Raw genomic sequence first — 21,853 nt, 5'->3', positions numbered from 1 at the left:
TTGGATGACCCCTAGTTCGCATTAAACACCTCCACCCTCCTTCGGTGTGGGGCTCATGTTGGCTATGCCCCAGCCCCTGAAGCATTCAAGCTGATTTCTTGCAGCAGCTGGGCACTGTAACAGCTCCAGAGCTGCTCTGTACGGCAAGTAAAAGGGTGTGGGCCCTGCAGCACTACCTGTAGTTTGCATTGTGCATTGGAAGGCACAAAGTAAGCAGGCAAGGTCCAGAGAACAGTTAGAGGTCGGAGTAGCACTATCTCAAGTAGTACTACGACAGCACGGATGGATTCTAAATATTCCAAAATCGCAGCTGATTCCGACGACACGTCTGCTGTTCCTAGGGATGATTCTGGACACAGTACAGAAAAAGGTGTTTCTCCCGGAGGAGAAAGCCAAGGAGTTATCCGACATAGTCAGGAACCTCCTAAGACCAGGCCAAGTGTCAGTACAATGCACAATGGTCCTGGGAAAGATGGTGGCTTCTTACGAAGCGATTCCATTCGGCAGATTCCATGCAAGAACTTTTCAGTGGGATCTGCTGGACAAATGGTCCGGATCGCATCTTCAAATGCATCAGCGGATAACCCTGTCTCCAAGGACAAGGATGTCTCTCCTGTGGTGGTTACAGAGTGCTCATCTCCTAGAGGGCCGCAGATTCGGCATTCAGGATTGGGTCCTGGTGACCACGGATGCCAGCCTGAGAGGCTGGGGAGCAGTCACACAGGGAAGAAATTTCCTGGGCTTGTGGTCAAGCATGGAAACGTCACTTCACATAAATATCCTGGAACTAAGGGCCATTTACAATGCCCTAAGTCAGGCAAGACCTCTGCTTCAGGGTCAGCCGGTGTTGATCCAGTCGGACAACATCACGGCAGTCGCCCACGTAAACAGACAGGGCGGCACAAGAAGCAGGAGGGCAATGATGGAAGTGGCAAGGATTCTTCGCTGGGCGGAGAATCATGTGATAGCACTGTCAGCAGTGTTCATTCCGGGAGTGGACAACTGGGAAGCAGACTTCCTCAGCAGACACGATCTTCACCCGGGGGAGTGGGGACTTCACCCAGAAGTCTTCCACATGATTGTGAACCGTTGGGAAAAACCAAAGGGTGGACATGATGGCGTCCCGCCTCAACAAAAAGCTGGACAGATATTGCGCCAGGTCAAGGGACCCTCAGGCAATAGCTGTGGACTCTCTGGTAACACCGTGGGTGTACCAGTCAGTGTATGTGTTCCCTCCTCTTCCTCTCATACCAAAAGTACTGAGAATCATAAGAAGGAGAGGAGTAAAGACTATACTCGTGGCTCCGGATTGGCCAAGAAGGACTTGGTACCCGGAAATTCAAGAGATGCTCACGGAAGACCCGTGGCCTCTACCTCTAAGAAAGGACCTGCTCCAGCAGGGACCATGTCTGTTCCAAGACTTACCGCGGCTGCGTTTGACGGCATGGCGGTTGAACGCCGGATCCTGAAGGAAAAAGGCATTCCGGATGAAGTCATCCCTACCCTGATCAAAGCCAGGAAGGATGTAACCATACAACATTATCACCGTATTTGGCGTAAATATGTTGCGTGGTGCGAGGCCAGGAAGGCCCCTACAGAGGAATTTCAACTGGGTCGTTTCCTGCATTTCCTGCAAACAGGACTGTCTATGGGCCTCAAATTAGGGTCCATTAAGGTTCAAATTTCGGCCCTGTCAATATTCTTCCAAAAAGAACTGGCTTCTGTTCCTGAAGTTCAGACGTTTGTCAAGGGAGTACTGCATATACAGCCTCCTTTTGTGCCTCCAGTGGCACCTTGGGATCTCAATGTAGTTTTGGGATTCCTAAAATCACATTGGTTTGAACCACTCACCACTGTGGACTTAAAATATCTCACATGGAAAGTGGTAATGCTGTTAGCCCTGGCTTCAGCCAGGCGTGTCTCAGAATTGACCAAAACAAAAAACTGCAACAAACGAGCGCCTAATCATCAAAATAAAAAGTGAAAACCAATACGTGTTTCATAGAATTAAATAATCACAATTTTATGTTCCTGATAGTCTGCGCTTGCCGGAATACTATGTGTAGTATTGTGGTGATAGCATAGAAAAAGAACAAACGGCTGCGCTGAATATCAGGAACGAAACATGATGTACAGAGAGCCAACGTAAAAAATAACAATGTTTATTAATAAAACATATAAAAAGATTAATTGTCAAATAACCGGTGAAAAATATATACAAATATATATAAGAACAGTCACTAGACGTGAACTAGTGGTATATTGTAATGACTCAGCTTATTGGGGTGAAAAGTTCCGTGATTCACTTGTTAGATAGTTGATAAATACCAGGTGTGTTGGTAGGATCCTAATGAATAAAAAAGTCCCTCAGTTGAAATTGATATTCAATACCTTTCCAAAATGGGCTGGTAAGAGCCGAGCGTCCTCGGCTTCAATGTCCTGCAATGCCCATATACGCTGTGCAGCGGAAAGGAATGGACCGTCTCTCTCACAACCCGGTCGTGGCGGCGTGTGCGCTGAAGCCGCTGATGTCGGATGCTGTAGAAGGAGGGTGCAGCGGGGACCAAGGAACACCTGGAAGATTTCACCTGAGCTGAGTGTGGATAGGGGCGGGTCCTGACGCGTTTCGTCACGTTCACGTGACTTTCTCAAAGGTAGAATGTTCTTATATATATTTATATATATTTTTCACCGGTTATTTGACAATTAATCTTTTTATATGTTTTATTAATAAACATTGTTATTTTTTACGTTGGCTCTCTGTACATCGCGTCTCAGAATTGGCGGCTTTATCCTATAAAAGCCCTTACCTAATTTTTCATATGTGGTGCCTGCGGCTACTAGGGACTTGGAGGATTCCAAGTTGCTGGACGTAGTCAGGGCCCTGAAAATATATGTTTCCAGGACGGCTGGAGTCAGAAAATCTGATTCGCTGTTTATCCTGTATGCACCCAGCAAGCTGGGTGCTCCTGCTTCTAAGCAGACGATTGCTCGTTGGATTTGTAGTACAATTCAGCTTGCACATTCTGTGGCAGGCCTGCCACAGCCAAAATCTGTAAAAGCCCATTCCACACGGAAAGTGGGCTCATCTTGGGCGGCTGCCCGAGGGGTCTCGGCTTTACAACTTTGCCGAGCAGCTACTTGGTCAGGGGAAAACATGTTTGCTAAATTCTACAAATTTGATACCCTGGCTGAGGAGGACCTGGAGTTCTCTCATTCGGTGCTGCAGAGTCATCCGCACTCTCCCACCCGGTTGGGAGCTTTGGTATAATCCCCATGGTCCTTTCGGAGTCCCCAGCATCCACTAGGACGTTAGAGAAAATAAGAATTTACTTACCGATAATTCTATTTCTCATAGTCCATAGTGGATGCTGGGCGCCCATCCCAAGTGCGGATTGTCTGCATTACTTGTACATAGTTATTGTTACAAAAATCGGGTTATTGTTGTTGTGAGCCATCTTTTCAGAGGCTCCTTCTGTTATCATGCTGTTAACTGGGTTCAGATCACAAGTTGTACGGTGTGATTGGTGTGGCTGGTATGAGTCTTACCCGGGATTCAAAATCCTTCCTTATTGTGTACGCTCGTCCGGGCACAGTATCCTAACTGAGGCTTGGAGGAGGGTCATAGGGGGAGGAGCCAGTGCACACCAGCTAGTCCTAAAGCTTTTACTTTGTGCCCAGTCTCCTGCGGAGCCGCTATTCCCCATGGTCCTTTCGGAGTCCCCAGCATCCACTACGGACTATGAGAAATAGAATTATCGGTAAGTAAATTCTTATTTTCTGGACTGTGTCCAGGATCATCCTTAGGAATAGAAGACGTGTCGTCGGAATCAGCTGCGATTTTGGAATATTAAGAATCCAACCGTGCTGCCGCAACACTACTTGAGATAGTGCTACCCCGACTACCAACTGTTCCCTGGATCTTGCCCTTATCCGGAGATCGTCCAAGTAAGGGATAATTAAAACTCCCTTCCTTCGAAGGAGTATCATCATTTCGGCCATTACTTTGGTAAAGACCCGGGGTGCCGTGGACAAACCAAACGGCAGCGTCTGAAACTGATAGTGACAGTTCTGTACCACAAACCTGAGGTACCCTTGGTGAGAAGGGTAATTTGGGACATGGAGATAAGCATCCTTGATGTCCAGAGACACCATATAATCCCCTTCTTCCCGGTTTGCCATCACCGCTCTGAGTGACTCCATCTTGAATTTGAACCTTTGTATGTAAGTGTTCAAGGATTTCAGATTTAAATTAGGTCTCACCGAGCCGTCCGGCTTCGGTACCACAAACAGCGTGGAATAATACCCCTTTCCCTGTTGTAGGAGGGGTACCTTGATTATCACCTGCTGGGAATACAGCTTGTGAATGGCTTCCCATACCGCCTCCCTGTCGGAGGGAGACGTCGGTAAAGCAGACTTTAGGAAAACGGCGAAGGGGAGACGTCTCGAATTCCAATTTGTACCCCTGAGATACCACCTGAAGGATCCAGGGGTCCACCTGTGAGTGAGCCCACTGCACGCTGAAATTTATGAGACGGGCCCCCACCGTTTCTGTTCCTGGGAACTGGCTGTTTGCTGCAGCCTTTTTCCTCTCCCTCTGCCACGGGGCAGAAATGAGGAGCCTTTTGCCCGCTTGCCCTTATGGGGCCCAAAGGACTGCGCCTGATAATACGGCGTCTTCTTATGTTGAGAGGCTACCTGGGGTAAAAATGTGGATTTCCCAGCCGTTGCCGTGGCCACCAGGTCTGTTAGACCTACCCCAAATAACTCCTCCCTTTTATAAGGCGATACTTCCATATGCCTTTTGGAATCAGCATCACCTGACCACTGTCTTGTCCATAACCCTCTTCTGGCAGAAATGGACAGCGCACTTACTCTTGATGCCAGTCGGCAAATATCCCTCTGTGCATCACGCATATATAGAAAGCATCTTTTAAATGCTCTATAGTCAGTAATATACTGTCCCTATCTAGGGTATCAATATTGTCAGTCAGGGAATCCGACCAAGCCATCCCAGCACTGCACATCCAGGCTGAGGCGATTGCTGGTCGCAGTATCACACCCGTGTGAGTGTATATACATTTTAGGATATTTTACTGCTTTCTGTCAGCAGGTTCCTTAAGGGCGGCCGTATCCGGGGACGGTAGTGCCACCTGTTTAGACAAGCGTGTGAGCGCTTTATTCACCCTAGGGGGTGTTTCCCAATGTGCCCTATCCTCTGGCGGGAAGGGGTATGATGCTAATAACTTTTTAGGAATTAACAGTTTTTATCGGGGGAAACCCACGCATCATCACACACTTCATTTAATTCCTCAGATGCAGGAAAAACTACAGGCAGTTTTTTCTCACCCAACATAATACCCTTTTTAGTGGTACTGGTATTATCAGAAATGTGTAAAAACATTTTCCATAGCCTCAATCATGTAACGTGTGGCCCTACTGGAAGTCACATTCGTCTCTTAATCGTCGACACTGGAATCAGTATCCGTGTCGGCGTCTGTATCTGCCATCTGCGGTAACGGGCGTTTTAGAGCCCCTGATGGCTTTTGAGACACCTGGACAGGCACAGGCTGAGTAGCCGGCTGTCTCATGTCATCAATCTTTTGTAAAGAGCTGACACTGTCACGTAATTCCTTCCATAAGCTCAGCCACTCAGGTGTCGACTCCCTAGGGGGTGACAACTCCATTACAGGCAATTGCTCCGCCTCCACACCATTTTCCTCCTCATACATGTCGACACAATCGTACCGACACACACACACACAGGGAATGCTCTGATAGAGGACAGGACCCCACTAGCCCTTTGGGGAGACAGAGGGAGAGTATGCCAGCACACACCAGAGCGCTATATATATATATATAAATATACAGGGATAACCTTATATAAGTGTTTTTCCCCTTATAGCTGCTGTATTGTTATACTACGCCTAATTAGTGCCCCCCTCTCTCTTTTAACCCCTTTCTGTAGTGTAGTAACTGCAGGGGAGAGCCAGGGAGTTTCCCTCCAACGGAGCTGTGAGAGAAAATGGCGCCAGTGTGCTGAGGAGATAGGCTCCGCCCCCTTCTCGGCGGCCTTTTCTCCCGTTTTTCTGTGGAATCTGCCAGGGGTTAAAATTCATCCATATAGCCCTGGGGGCTATATGTGATGTATTTTCGCCAGCCAAGGTGTTTCTATTGCTGCTCAGGGTGCCCCCCCCTAGCGCCCTGCACCCTCAGTGACCGAAGTGTGAAGTGTGCTGAGGAGCAATGGCGCACAGCTGCAGTGCTGTGCGCTACCTTGGTGAAGACAGGATGTCTTCTGCCGCCGATTTTCCGGACCTCTTCTTGCTTCTGGCTCTGTAAGGGGGCCGGCGGCGCGGCTCTGGGACCGAGCTCCGAGGCTGGGCCTGTGTTCGGTCCCTCTGGAGCTAATGGTATCCAGTAGCCTAAGAAGCCCAATCCACTCTGCACGCAGGTGAGTTCGCTTCTTCTCCCCTTAGTCCCTCGATGCAGTGAGCCTGTTGCCAGCAGGTCTCACTGAAAATAAAAAACCTAAAACTAAACTTTCACTAAGAAGCTCAGGAGAGCCCCTAGTGTGCACCCTTCTCGGCCGGGCACAAAAATCTAACTGAGGCTTGGAGGATTGTCATAGGGGGAGGAGCCAGTGCACACCAGGTAGTCCTAAAGCTTTACTTTTGTGCCCAGTATCCTGCGGAGCCGCTAATCCCCATGGTCCTTACGGAGTTCCCAGCATCCACTAGGACGTCAGAGAAACACTGATAGAGTACATTATATTTATGAATTAATTGCTTCCAGATTCTGCAGCAGCATCATCAGCACCACCAGTGTTACTCACAGTCACTTCACACTGACTGCTGCACAACACATCACTTAATTTCCGGGCCGCCCGCCACCTGGTGAAGAGACATGGGAGATGAAGGACCAGCAGTGCCACGTTGAGCGGAAGTATTGTGAATTAGTTACCCACACACTCCTTGTGACACCTGCTCCCCGTCTGCCCTCCCACCCGCCGCCTGCCGTCCGGAACCCGCACTGACAAGTAAGTCTCAGCAGAATGTGTCTGCCAGCAGCTCCCAGTCCCTCCTAGAGGAACACTGCCAGTGGTGTGGCGGCCGCGGCACACTAGGACTGAGAGACCGCAGCAGGAGGAAAGCACAGGTGGGCGGGAGGAGAGCATGGGCGGACATCACCACGTCACATTGCAAGGTGACGCCAGTCCCCCCAGTGAGGCCGCCGACGAATGCACTCAGCATAGTATTAGCAGCAGGCAGAGGGGGGTCGGGTGCAGCGGTGGTGGGAGGTACGGAAATGAGCTGCAGGCTAGGCTCCACCGATCACACAGTCAGCGATCACTGTGCTACAGCAAGCGTGGCGTGCAGCGGTGCTGGACATTAGGGAGTGCCTGTGCGCACCAGGCACCCCTTGTACGCACGCCTATGCGCTACCACCCCCCATATGCCACACTACATCACTATGCTACAGCCCTCCCATATGCTGCACTTCATAATTACACTATACCCCCCATACAACATACTACATCACCACACTACACTACTCACAATAAAATTAAAACATCCCAGTTCCTCATTCTTAATGAGCTCACGTGAGTTCTCTCCCCAACGGAGCTCCAGACCAAGTAACAATGAAGACACCAGCAGCGTGTAGGGGGCAGGCCTGGTCCACTTGTCAGGAGAGAGCAGTCACAGGAGGGTAAGAAGGGGGCGGGGCCTAGTCCTACAGACGGGAGAGAGCACAGACAGGAGAGAGCAAGGTACAGGGGTAGAAGGGGACGGAGCCTATTCTTACAGGCTTTCAAAATTCGACTTTAAAATTCGACATTTGACAAATTCGACTTTTCTGCAATGGTACAAATGCGGCAATTCGACAAAAGTATATTCAATTGAAGTTTGTAAATTCGACAACAGTGCTTTTAAACAGTAAATTCGTCATTTTCAATCCGCCACACTTTGCTGGCGGAATCTAATAAAAAAAATTTAAAAACATGTTTTTTTTTTGCAGTTTTTTTTTTTTGGTAATAGCATATCTATTTATATTAGAAGGGATTAGGTACTTGGTTTGTCTTTTTTGGAGGCACAAGTATTATTTATATATTTTTTAAAATATTATTTATTTTTTAAATGGAATGTGAAAAACCCGGAAAAAAAATTGCGTGGGTCCCCCCTCCAAAGCATAACCAGCCTCGGGCTCTTCGAGCCGGTCCTGGTTCTAAAAATCCGGGGGAAAAACGGACAGGGGATCCCCCGTATTTTTAAAACCAGCACCGGGCTCTGCGCCTGGTGCTGGTGCAAAAAATACGGGGGACAAAAAGAGTAGGGGTCCCCCGTATTTTTTACACCAGCATCGGGCTCCACTAGCTGGACAGATAATGCCACAGCCGGGGGTCACTTTTATACAGTGCCCTGCGGCCGTGGCATTAAATATCCAACTAGTCACCCCTGGCCGGGGTACCCTGGGGGAGTGGGGACCCCTTCAATCAAGGGGTCCCCCCCCCCAGCCACCTAAGGGCCAGGGGTGAAGCCCGAGGCTGTCCCCCCCATCCAAGGGCTGCGGATGGGAGGCTGATAGCCTTGAGAAAAGTTAAAGAATATTGTTTTTTCTAGTAGTACTACAAGTCCCAGCAAGCCTCCCCCGCAAGCTGGTACTTGGAGAACCACAAGTACCAGCATGCAGGAGAAAAACGGGCCCGCTGGTACCTGTAGTTCTACTGGGGAAAAAATACCCAAATAAAAACAGGACACAGACACCGTGAAAGTATAACTTTATTTCCCACCTGCCGACACACACATACTTACCTATGTTGACATGAAGCAGTCGGTCCTCTTCTCCAAGTAGAATCCACGGGTACCTGAAAATAAAAGATAATTATACTCACCTGATCCAGGTTCCAGATTAAATCCACATACTTGGCAAAACAACAAACCGAACACCCGGACCAGACGGACTGAAAGGGGTCCCATGTTTACACATGGGATCCCTTTCCACGAATGCAGACATCCGAATCTCGCGAGAATCCGACAGCGGGATGATGACGTTCGTGCGCGCTCAGGCTAGCCGAGCAAGGCGGGAAGGTTCGAACCTGCCTCGGACCCGTGTAAAATGGGTGAAGTTCGGGGGGTTCGGATTCCGACGAACCGAACCCACTCATCACTAGTATGTACGTGAGTGTCAGGTGCCGTGCGCGTACATACGTGTCAGTGCCGTGCGTGTACGTACGTGTGTGTGTCAAGTGTCGTACGTGTACGTGTGTGTGTGTGTGTGTGTCAGGTGGCGCGTACCTACATGTGTGTATGTCAGGTGCTGTGCATGTGTGTACGTACAGGCGTGTGTCAGGTGCCGCGCGTGTACGTACGTGTGTGTGTGTGTGTGTGCCAGGAGCCGCGCGTGTACATGCGTGTGGGTGTCAGGAGCCGTGCGTATACGTACATACGTGTAGGTGTCACGGTGCCGTGCGTATACGTATATACGTGTGTGTGTCAGGAGCCGCGCGTGTTCGTACATGTGTGTGTGTGTGTGTGTGTCAGGAGCCACGCGTGTGTGTGTGTCAGGAGCCACGCGTGTTCGTACATGTGTGTCAGGTGCCGCACGTGTATGTGTGTGTGTGTGTTAAATTCCGCGTGTGTACGTACGTATGTGTGTGCCTGGAGCCGCGCGTGTACATACATGTGTGTGTGTGTCAGGTGCTGTACGTGTATGTGTGTGTCTCAGGTGCTGCACGTGTATATGTGTGTATCTCAGGTGCTGCATTTGTATGCGTCAGCTGCCACGTGGGTGTCAGGTGTTGAGCGTGTATGTGTTTGTGTCGCATCTGTATGTGTGTGACTGTCAGGTACTGCACGTGTATGTGTGTGTCAGGTGCTGCATGTATATATGTGTGTGTTAGGTGCTGTTCATGTATGTGGGAGTGGCAGGTGCTACATGTGTATATATGTGTGAGTGGCAGGTGCTGCGTGTGTATACGAGTGTGTGTGAGGTGCTGCGAGTGTATGTGTGTGTTAGGTGCTCTGAGTGTATATGATTGTGTGTCAGGTGCTGTGCGTGTGTGCGTTAAATGCCACATGTATGTATGTGTGTCAGGTGCTGCGTGTGTGTGTGGGTGTGTCAGGTGCTGCATGTCTGTGTGTGTGGGTGTGTCAGGTGCTGCATGTGTGTGTGTGTGTGTGTGTCTGTCAGGTGCTGCATGTGTGTGTCAGGTGCTGCATGTCTGCGTGTGTGTGTCAGGCGCTGCATGTCTGTGTCAGGTGCTGCATGTGTGTGTGTCAGGTGCTGTGTGTGTGTGTGTGTCAGGTGCTGCGTATGTGTGTGTGTGTCAGGTGCTGCGTGTCTGTGTCAGGTGCTGCGTGTCTGCGTGTGTGTGTCAGGTGCTGCGTGTCTGCGTGTGTGTGTCAGGTGCTGCATGTCTGCGTGTGTGTGTCAGGTGCTGCGTGTGTGTGTGTGTGTGTGTCAGGTGCTGCGTGTCTGCGTGTGTGTGTCAGGTGCTGCGTGTCTGTGTGTGTGTGTCAGGCGCTGCATGTCTGTGTGTCAGGTGCTGCGTGTGTGTGTGTGTGTCAGGTGCTGTGTGTGTGTGTCAGGTGCTGCGTGCCGTGTGCGTGTGTCAGGTGCGTGAGTGTGCGTGTGTCAGGTGCGTGAGTGTGTGTGTGTCAGGTGCGTGAGTGTGTGTGTGTGTGTCAGGTGCGTGAGTGTGTGTGTCAGGTGCGTGAGTGTGTGTGTGTCAGGCGCTGCGTGTCTGTGTGTGTCAGGCGCTGCGTGTCTGTGTGCGTCAGGCGCTGCGTGTGAGTGTGTGCGTGTGTGTCAGGTCCGTGTGAGTGTCAGGTGCTGCGTCTGTGTGTGTGTGTCAGGTGCTGCGTGTGTGCGTGTGTGTCAGGCGCTGCGTGTGCGTGTGTCAGGCGCTGCAGGGAGGGCGGGGGGGGGGGGACACACAGCAGGGAGGGCGGGGGGAGAACGGACACACAGCAGAGAGGAGGAGGGGGGGTGGACAGACACAGCGGGAGGAGGGGGGGTGGCCTGACACAGCGGGAGGAGGGGGGGTGGCCGGACACAGCGGGAGGAGGGGGGGGTGGCCGGACACAGCGGGAGGGGGAGGGTGGCCGGACACAGCGGGAGGGGGGGGTGGACGGACACAGCGGGAGGGGGGGTGGCCGGACACAGCGGGAGGGGGGGGTGGCCGGACACAGCAGGAGGAGGGGAGGGTGGCCGGACACAGCGGGAGGAGGGGAGGGTGGCCGGACACAGCGGGAGGGGGGGGTGGCCAGACACAGCGGGAGTGGGGGGGGGTGGCCGGTCACAGCGGGAGGGGGTGGTGGCCGGACACAGCGGGAGGGGGGGGTGGACGGACACAGCGAGAGGGGGGGGGTGGCCGGACACAGCGGGAGGGGGGGGGGGGGTGGTGGCCGGACACAGCGGGAGGAGGGGAGGGTGGCCGGACACACAGCAGGGAGGGCACGGGGGGGAACACACTGCAGGGAGGAGGGGGGGGACACACAGCAGGGAGGGCAAGGGGGGGGGGGCGACGGACACACAGCAGGGGGGGAGACGGACACACAGCAGGGAGGGCGAGAGGGGGAAGGGGGGGTGACTGGTGACCATAGAGACCTTGATAAATACCGCATACTGCAGGTAGGGAGGGCCGGACACAGCGGGAGGAGGAGGAGGGAGGAGTGGCCGGACACAGCTGCCCGAGACGCCTCCTACTGCCAGCCGCACCACAGACGCGGGGAGGAGACGCAGGCAGCCACCAGGGAAGGTCCGGCGGGCGGCCGGGCACACAGCGGGCAAGCGGGCGGGCGAGCGGGCGAGCGGGCGGGCGGGAGGGGAGGGTGGCCGGGCGGGCGGGAAGGGAGGGTGGCCGGACACGCGGGGGAGAAGTGGAAGCTGGGTACACAGCGGTGGGCTGCCTGACAGAACTCACCCAGTGCTACGCAGCTCCGGCGATCTCCTCCCGCTTCATGGACCTCAATGAACTCACACGCCGGGAACCGCTGGCTGTCCTCCTGCAGCTCCACGTGACTCCTTCCCGCTCTGTCTCCTCGTGCCCAACTGCCAGAGCTACTCTCTGTACACCCCCTGCTGGCGGTCACTGCGCAGGCGCAACAAATTGAAATGCCCTATCTCTATAATGGGGCATATTTCTCTTAATTAAAAAAACCCTATAACTTTCTGAAAAACCACAACCCCAAAAGGCACTACACTGGGGCATACTCTATCTAGTAAAACAAACCCCAAGTCTTAATTCGTCCTCTATCCTGAGTTATGCCTTCCCAAAAAAATCTTCATTCACTCTATAGGAAAACGTTGTCAAAAAGCCACAGAGGGAGTGGCAGAAAAAAACTGACAGTTGGAACTTTAGCTTACTCCCAATTCCTCATTTTTTATTATTTTGCCCTGAAATTTGGCCTGCAGCAGCGGGTGACGATTCTACGCGTCCATGCCAAATTTCAGCTCAGTACGTCCTATCAGTTTTGAGGTGTAGCCCCTCAAACACCATGCCCCCATCTCAGAAGTTCCCTATGGGAGAATTCCGTTTGTTCGATTCAGCCTTAATATAAGGGCACGACCGTGCCCTTATAATTGACAGTATTGTTTTCTTTCAAAAATCCACTTAATTTTCTTTACCCGATTATTAAAATGGTAATTGACAAAAACAAACTACATTGTCACCAGAAGAGCAATACAAAATGTACTAGTGATATATTAAAATCATCTTTCCAGCTTGAATTTCAATGATGCATTGGCGCAACGATTTTGTGAGAAACATCTTCACCCTTAAATAAAGATTTTCTTAATTCCTTACCTGTGTGCTAATTAGATATCACCTTGTTTTCACATTAAACAGACTTCCACATGAGAAAACAGCAAAGATGCAGTGGCGTTAATGTTTCCTGGTGTCAACCTGTATTATTTCCGTAGACATTGAAATGAGGATGCATCTTGCTGCCTTTCCAATGAAGCAAGTTTAATTTAGTAATAGGTGAAAAACCATCCCTACAAAGATGTTAATCAGATACTTGGCTTTGTGGACACTTTTCAGAGAACAAATTAGTTAGCATAAAAATAAAGCCAGAAAATGAAGAGCTGTTTAATCACTCAATTGGATTTTTCTGCCAGCATTTTTCTTTTTCTCTGCAACCCACTGCTAAATTGTGCTTCCTAGCTGTTTTTTTATAAAATCACTGAATCAAATCTAACTCTGATTACATCAGAGAAGGCCAGGTACCCTACACCATAAGAGGGGGTTTGCAATTTTGACTTGTCTACTTAAATATCACCAAAATCTGATCACAAGGTCAATTACGTCCCTGGGTGGGATTGAACCACCAACCTTTTGATTAATAGCTGAACACACTAACCGATTGCGCCACAGAGACACTTTGCAAAAAGTATATACTGACAAAGACTAATAAGCATTCATCTAGAACGTTTCCTAGAAAAACTTTAAAAAGTCAATAATCTGGAGAGTGTTTGTAAGATGTTTCTTCCAGCAACCAATGAAGAAACACATTGGTACTTTCGCATGATGAGTGAGTGCTTCAGGATCTCTTGCACTTACATGTGCAGCAGAGTATTGCAATGGAAGCATGCTGGGTCCATAACCCAGAGGTAGGCAGATTGAAACTATCCTTTGCTATATGCATTTTTTTGTTGTTCATTAAAGTAATCCAAAACTGGGATTGATATTTTAGCTTTTATTTTTACTTAAAGTACAATAACTTTTACCATTTTAATTTGTTTTAATAGTATATTGACAGTATTGTTTTCTTTCAAAAATCCACTTAATTTTCTTTACCCTATTATTAAAATGGTAATTGACAAAAACAAACTACATTGTCACCAGAAGGGCAATACAAAATGTACAAGTGATATATTAAAATCATCTTTCCAGCTTGAATTTCAATGATGCATTGGGGCAACGATTTTGTGAGAAACATCTTCACCCTTAAATAAAGATTTTCTTAATTCCTTACCTGTGTGCTAATTAGATATCACCTTGTTTTCACATTAAACAGACTTCCACATGAGAAAGCAGCAAGGATGCAGTGGCGTTAATGTTTCCTGGTGTCAACCTGTATTATTTCAGTAGATATTGAAATGAGGATGCATCTTGCTGCCTTTCCAATGAAGCAAGTTTAATTTAGTAATAGGTGAAAAACCATCCCTACAAATATGTTAATCAGATACTTGGCTTTGTGGACACTTTTCAGAGAACAAATTAGTTAGCATAAAAATAAAGCCAGAAAATGAAGAGCTGTTTAATCACTCAATTGGATTTTTCTGCCAGCATTTTTCTTTTTCTCTGCAACCCACTGCTAAATTGTGCTTCCTAGCTGTTTTTATAAAATCACTGAATCAAATCTAACTCTGATTACATCAGAGAAGGCCGGGTACCCTACACCATAACAGGGGGTTTGAAATTTTGACTTGTCTACTTAAAGATCACCAAAATCTGATAACAAGGTCAATTAAGTCCCTGGGTGGGATTGAACCACCAACCTTTTGGTTAATAGCCTTACACACTAACTGATTGCGCCACAGCGACACTTTGCAAAACTATATACTGACAAAGGCTAATAAGCATTCATCTAGAACGATTCCTAGAAACATTTTAAAAAGTCAATAATGTGGAGAGTTTTTGTATGATGTTTCTTCCATCAACCAATGAAGAAACACATTGGTACTTTCCCATGATGAGTGAGTGCTTCAGGATCTCTTGCACTTACATGTGCAGCAGAGTACTGTAATGGAAGCATGCTGGGTCCATAACCCAGAGGTAGGCAGATTGAAACTATCCTCTGCTATATGCATTTTTTTTTGTTAATTAAAGTAATCCAAAACTGGGATTGATATTTTTGCTCTTTTATTTTTACTTAAAGTACAATAACTTTTACCATTTTAATTTGTTTTAATAGTATATTGACAGTATTGTTTTCTTTCAAAAATCCAATTAATTTTCTTTACCCGATTATTAAAATGGTAATTGACAAAAGCAAACTACATTGTCACCAGAAGAGCAATACAAAATGTACAAGTGATATATTAAAATCATCTTTCCAGCTTGAATTTCAATGATGCATTGGGGCAACGATTTTGTGAGAAACATCTTCACCCTTAAATAAAGATTTTCTTAATTCCTTACCTGTGTGCTAATTAGATATCACCTTGTTTTCACATTAAACAGACTTCCACATGAGAAAGCAGCAAGGATACAGTGGCGTTAATGTTTCCTGGTGTCAACCTGTATTATTTCAGTAGATATTGAAATGAGGATGCATCTTGCTGCCTTTCCAATGAAGCAAGTTTAATTTAGTAATAGGTGAAAAACCATCCCTACAAAGATGTTAATCAGATACTTGGCTTTGTGGACACTTTTCAGAGAACAAATTTGTTAGCATAAAAATAAAGCCAGAAAATGAAGAGCTGTTTAATCAGTCAATTGGATTTTTTTGCCAGCATATTTCTTTTTCTCTGCAACCCACTGCTAAATTGTGCTTCCTAGCTGTTTTTATAAAATCACTGAATCAAATCTAACTCTGATTACATCAGAGAAGGCCAGGTACCCTACACCATAACAGGGGTTTTCGAAATTTTGACTTGTCTACTTAAATATCACCAAAATCTGATCACAAGGTCAATTACATCCCTGGGTGGGATTGAACCACCAACCTTTTGATTAATAGCTGAACACACTAACCGATTGCGCCACAGAGACACTTTGCAAAAAGTACATACTGACAAAGACTAATAAGCATTAATCTAGAACGTTTCCTAGAAAAACTTTAAAAAGTCAATAATCTGGAGAGTTTTTGTAAGATGTTTCTTCCAGCAACCAATGAAGAAACACATTGGTACTTTCGCATGATGAGTGAGTGCTTCAGGATCTCTTGCACTTACATGTGCAGCAGAGTACTGCACTGGAAGCATGCTGGGCCCATAACCCAGAGGTAGGCAGATTGAAACTATCCTTTGCTATATGCATTTTTTTTTGTTCATTAAAGTAATCCAAAACTGGGATTGATATTTTAGCTTTTATTTTTACTTAAAGTACAATAACTTTTACCATTTTAATTTTTTTTAATAGTATATTGACAGTATTGTTTTCTTTCAAAAATCCAATTAATTTTCTTTACCCGATTATTAAAATGGTAATTGACAAAAACAAACTACATTGTCACCAGAAGAGCAATACAAAATGTACAAGTGATATATTAAAATCATCTTTCCAGCTTGAATTTCAATGATGCATTGGGGCAACGATTTTGTGAGAAACATCTTCACCCTTAAATAAAGATTTTCTTAATTCCTTACCTGTGTGCTAATTAGATATCACCTTGTTTTCACAGTAAACAGACTTCCACATGAGAAAGCAGCAAGGATGCAGTGGCGTTAATGTTTCCTGGTGTCAACCTGTATTATTTCAGTAGATATTGAAATGAGGATGCATCTTGCTGCCTTTCCAATGAAGCAAGTTTAATTTAGTAATAGGTGAAAAACCATCCCTACAAATATGTTAATCAGATACTTGGCTTTGTGGACACTTTTCAGAGAACAAATTAGTTAGCATAAAAATAAAGCCAGAAAATGAAGAGCTGTTTAATCACTCAATTGGATTTTTCTGCCAGCATTTTTCTTTTTCTCTGCAACCCACTGCTAAATTGTGCTTCCTAGCTGTTTTTATAAAATCACTGAATCAAATCTAACTCTGATTACATCAGAGAAGGCCAGGTACCCTACACCATAACAGGGGGTTTGAAATTTTGACTTGTCTACTTACAGATCACCAAAATCTGATAACAAGGTCAATTAAGTCCCTGGGTGGGATTGAACCACCAACCTTTTGGTTAATAGCCTTACACACTAACTGATTGCGCCACCGCGACACTTTGCCAAAGTACATACTGATAAAGGCTAATAAGCATTCATCTAGAACGATTCCTAGAAACATTTTAAAAAGTCAATAATGTGGAGAGTTTTTGTATGATGTTTCTTCCATCAACCAATGAAGAAACACATTGGTACTTTCCCATGATGAGTGAGTGCTTCAGGATCTCTTGCACTTACATGTGCAGCAGAGTACTGTAATGGAAGCATGCTGGGTCCATAACCCAGAGGTAGGCAGATTGAAACTATCCTCTGCTATATGCATTTTTTTTTTGTTAATTAAAGTAATCCAAAACTGGGATTGATATTTTTGCTCTTTTATTTTTACTTAAAGTACAATAACTTTTACCATTTTAATTTGTTTTAATAGTATATTGACAGTATTGTTTTCTTTCAAAAATCCACTTCATTTTCTTTACCCTATTATTAAAATGGTAATTGACAAAAACAAACTACATTGTCACCAGAAGAGCAATACAAAATGTACAAGTGATATATTAAAATCATCTTTCCAGCTTGAATTTCAATGATGCATTGGGGCAACGATTTTGTGAGAAACATCTTCACCCTTAAATAAAGATTTTCTTAATTCCTTACCTGTGTGCTAATTAGATATCACCTTGTTTTCACATTAAACAGACTTCCACATGAGAAAGCAGCAAGGATGCAGTGGCGTTAATGTTTCCTGGTGTCAACCTGTATTATTTCAGTAGATATTGAAATGAGGATGCATCTTGCTGCCTTTCCAATGAAGCAAGTTTAATTTAGTAATAGGTGAAAATCCATCCCTACAAAGATGTTAATCAGATACTTGGCTTTGTGGACACTTTTCAGAGAACAAATTTGTTAGCATAAAAATAAAGCCAGAAAATGAAGAGCTGTTTAATCAGTCAATTGGATTTTTTTGCCAGCATATTTCTTTTTCTCTGCAACCCACTGCTAAATTGTGCTTCCTAGCTGTTTTTATAAAATCACTGAATCAAATCTAACTCTGATTACATCAGAGAAGGCCAGGTACCCTACACCATAACAGGGGTTTTCGAAATTTTGACTTGTCTACTTAAATATCACCAAAATCTGATCACAAGGTCAATTACGTCCCTGGGTGGGATTGAACCACCAACCTTTTGATTAATAGCTGAACACACTAACCGATTGCGCCACAGAGACACTTTGCAAAAAGTACATACTGACAAAGACTAATAAGCATTCATCTAGAACGTTTCCTAGAAAAACTTTAAAAAGTCAATAATCTGGAGAGTTTTTGTAAGATGTTTCTTCCAGCAACCAATGAAGAAACACATTGGTACTTTCGCATGATGAGTGAGTGCTTCAGGATCTCTTGCACTTACATGTGCAGCAGAGTACTGCACTGGAAGCATGCTGGGCCCATAACCCAGAGGTAGGCAGATTGAAACTATCCTTTGCTATATGCATTTTTTTTTTGTTCATTAATGTAATCCAAAACTGGGATTGATATTTTAGCTTTTATTTTTACTTAAAGTACAATAACTTTTACCATTTTAATTTTTTCTAATAGTATATTGACAGTATTGTTTTCTTTCAAAAATCCAATTAATTTTCTTTACCCGATTATTAAAATGGTAATTGACAAAAACAAACTACATTGTCACCAGAAGAGCAATACAAAATGTACAAGTGATATATTAAAATCATCTTTCCAGCTTGAATTTCAATGATGCATTGGGGCAACGATTTTGTGAGAAACATCTTCACCCTTAAATAAAGATTTTCTTAATTCCTTACCTGTGTGCTAATTAGATATCACCTTGTTTTCACATTAAACAGACTTCCACATGAGAAAGCAGCAAGGATGCAGTGGCGTTAATGTTTCCTGGTGTCAACCTGTATTATTTCAGTAGATATTGAAATGAGGATGCATCTTGCTGCCTTTCCAATGAAGCAAGTTTAATTTAGTAATAGGTGAAAAACCATCACTACAAATATGTTAATCAGATACTTGGCTTTGTGGACACTTTTCAGAGAACAAATTAGTTAGCATAAAAATAAAGCCAGAAAATGAAGAGCTGTTTAATCACTCAATTGGATTTTTCTGCCAGCATATTTCTTTTTCTCTGCAACCCACTGCTAAATTGTGCTTCCTAGCTGTTTTTATAAAATCACTGAATCAAATCTAACTCTGATTACATCAGAGAAGGCCAGGTACCCTACACCATAACAGGGGGTTTGAAATTTTGACTTGTCTACTTAAAGATCACCAAAATCTGATAACAAGGTCAATTAAGTCCCTGGGTGGGATTGAACCACCAACCTTTTGGTTAATAGCCTTACACACTAACTGATTGCGCCACAGCGACACTTTGCAAAACTATATACTGACAAAGGCTAATAAGCATTCATCTAGAACGATTCCTAGAAACATTTTAAAAAGTCAATAATGTGGAGAGTTTTTGTAAGATGTTTCTTCCATCAACCAATGAAGAAACACATTGGTACTTTCCCATGATGAGTGAGTGCTTCAGGATCTCTTGCACTTACATGTGCAGCAGAGTACTGTAATGGAAGCATGCTGGGTCCATAACCCAGAGGTAGGCAGATTGAAACTATCCTCTGCTATATGCATTTTTTTTGTTAATTAAAGTAATCCAAAACTGGGATTGATATTTTTGCTCTTTTATTTTTACTTAAAGTACAATAACTTTTACCATTTTAATTTGTTTTAATAGTATATTGACAGTATTGTTTTCTTTCAAAAATCCAATTAATTTTCTTTACCCGATTATTAAAATGGTAATTGACAAAAACAAACTACATTGTCACCAGAAGAGCAATACAAAATGTACAAGTGATATATTAAAATCATCTTTCCAGCTTGAATTTCAATGATGCATTGGGGCAACGATTTTGTGAGAAACATCTTCACCCTTAAATAAAGATTTTCTTAATTCCTTACCTGTGTGCTAATTAGATATCACCTTGTTTTCACATTAAACAGACTTCCACATGAGAAAACAGCAAAGATGCAGTGGCGTTAATGTTTCCTGGTGTCAACCTGTATTATTTCCGTAGATATTGAAATGAGGATGCATCTTGCTGCCTTTCCAATGAAGCAAGTTTAATTTAGTAATAGGTGAAAAACCATCCCTACAAAGATGTTAATCAGATACTTGGCTTTGTGGACACTTTTCAGAGAACAAATTTGTTATCATAAAAATAAAGCCAGAAAATGAAGAGCTGTTTAATCACTCAATTGGATTTTTCTGCCAGCATTTTTCTTTTTCTCTGCAACCCACTGCTAAATTGTGCTTCCTAGCTGATTTTTTATAAAATCACTTAATCAAATCTAACTCTGATTACATCAGAGAAGGCCAGGTACCCTACACCATAAGAGGGGGTTTGCAATTTTGACTTGTCTACTTAAATATCACCAAAATCTGATCACAAGGTCAATTACGTCCCTGGGTGGGATTGAACCACCAACCTTTTGACTAATAGCTGAACACACTAACCGATTGCGCCACAGAGACACTTTGCAAAAAGTCCATACTGACAAAGACTAATAAGCATTCATCTAGAACGTTTCCTAGAAAAACTTTAAAAAGTCAATAATCTGGAGAGTTTTTGTAAGATGTTTCTTCCAGCAACCAATGAAGAAACACATTGGTACTTTCCCATGATGAGTGAGTGCTTCAGGATCTCTTGCACTTACATGTGCAGCAGAGTACTGTAATGGAAGCATGCTGGGTCCATAACCCAGAGGTAGGCAGATTGAAACTATCCTCTGCTATATGCATTTTTTTTTTGTTAATTAAAGTAATCCAAAACTGGGATTGATATTTTTGCTCTTTTATTTTTACTTAAAGTACAATAACTTTTACCATTTTAATTTGTTTTAATAGTATATTGACAGTATTGTTTTCTTTCAAAAATCCAATTAATTTTCTTTACCCGATTATTAAAATGGTAATTGACAAAAGCAAACTACATTGTCACCAGAAGAGCAATACAAAATGTACAAGTGATATATTAAAATCATCTTTCCAGCTTGAATTTCAATGATGCATTGGGGCAACGATTTTGTGAGAAACATCTTCACCCTTAAATAAAGATTTTCTTAATTCCTTACCTGTGTGCTAATTAGATATCACCTTGTTTTCACATTAAACAGACTTCCACATGAGAAAGCAGCAAGGATGCAGTGGCGTTAATGTTTCCTGGTGTCAACCTGTATTATTTCAGTAGATATTGAAATGAGGATGCATCTTGCTGCCTTTCCAATGAAGCAAGTTTAATTTAGTAATAGGTGAAAAACCATCCCTACAAAGATGTTAATCAGATACTTGGCTTTGTGGACACTTTTCAGAGAACAAATTTGTTAGCATAAAAATAAAGCCAGAAAATGAAGAGCTGTTTAATCAGTCAATTGGATTTTTTTGCCAGCATATTTCTTTTTCTCTGCAACCCACTGCTAAATTGTGCTTCCTAGCTGTTTTTATAAAATCACTGAATCAAATCTAACTCTGATTACATCAGAGAAGGCCAGGTACCCTACACCATAACAGGGGTTTTCGAAATTTTGACTTGTCTACTTAAATATCACCAAAATCTGATCACAAGGTCAATTACGTCCCTGGGTGGGATTGAACCACCAACCTTTTGATTAATAGCTGAACACACTAACCGATTGCGCCACAGAGACACTTTGCAAAAAGTACATACTGACAAAGACTAATAAGCATTCATCTAGAACGTTTCCTAGAAAAACTTTAAAAAGTCAATAATCTGGAGAGTTTTTGTAAGATGTTTCTTCCAGCAACCAATGAAGAAACACATTGGTACTTTCGCATGATGAGTGAGTGCTTCAGGATCTCTTGCACTTACATGTGCAGCAGAGTACTGCACTGGAAGCATGCTGGGCCCATAACCCAGAGGTAGGCAGATTGAAACTATCCTTTGCTATATGCATTTTTTTTTTGTTCAT

This window comes from Pseudophryne corroboree, unplaced genomic scaffold, assembly GCF_028390025.1.
Source record: "Pseudophryne corroboree isolate aPseCor3 unplaced genomic scaffold, aPseCor3.hap2 scaffold_195, whole genome shotgun sequence".
Lineage (NCBI taxonomy): Eukaryota > Metazoa > Chordata > Amphibia > Anura > Myobatrachidae > Pseudophryne > Pseudophryne corroboree.
The sequence above is the reverse complement of the archived record's forward strand: the minus strand, read 5'-3'. Positions refer to the sequence as shown.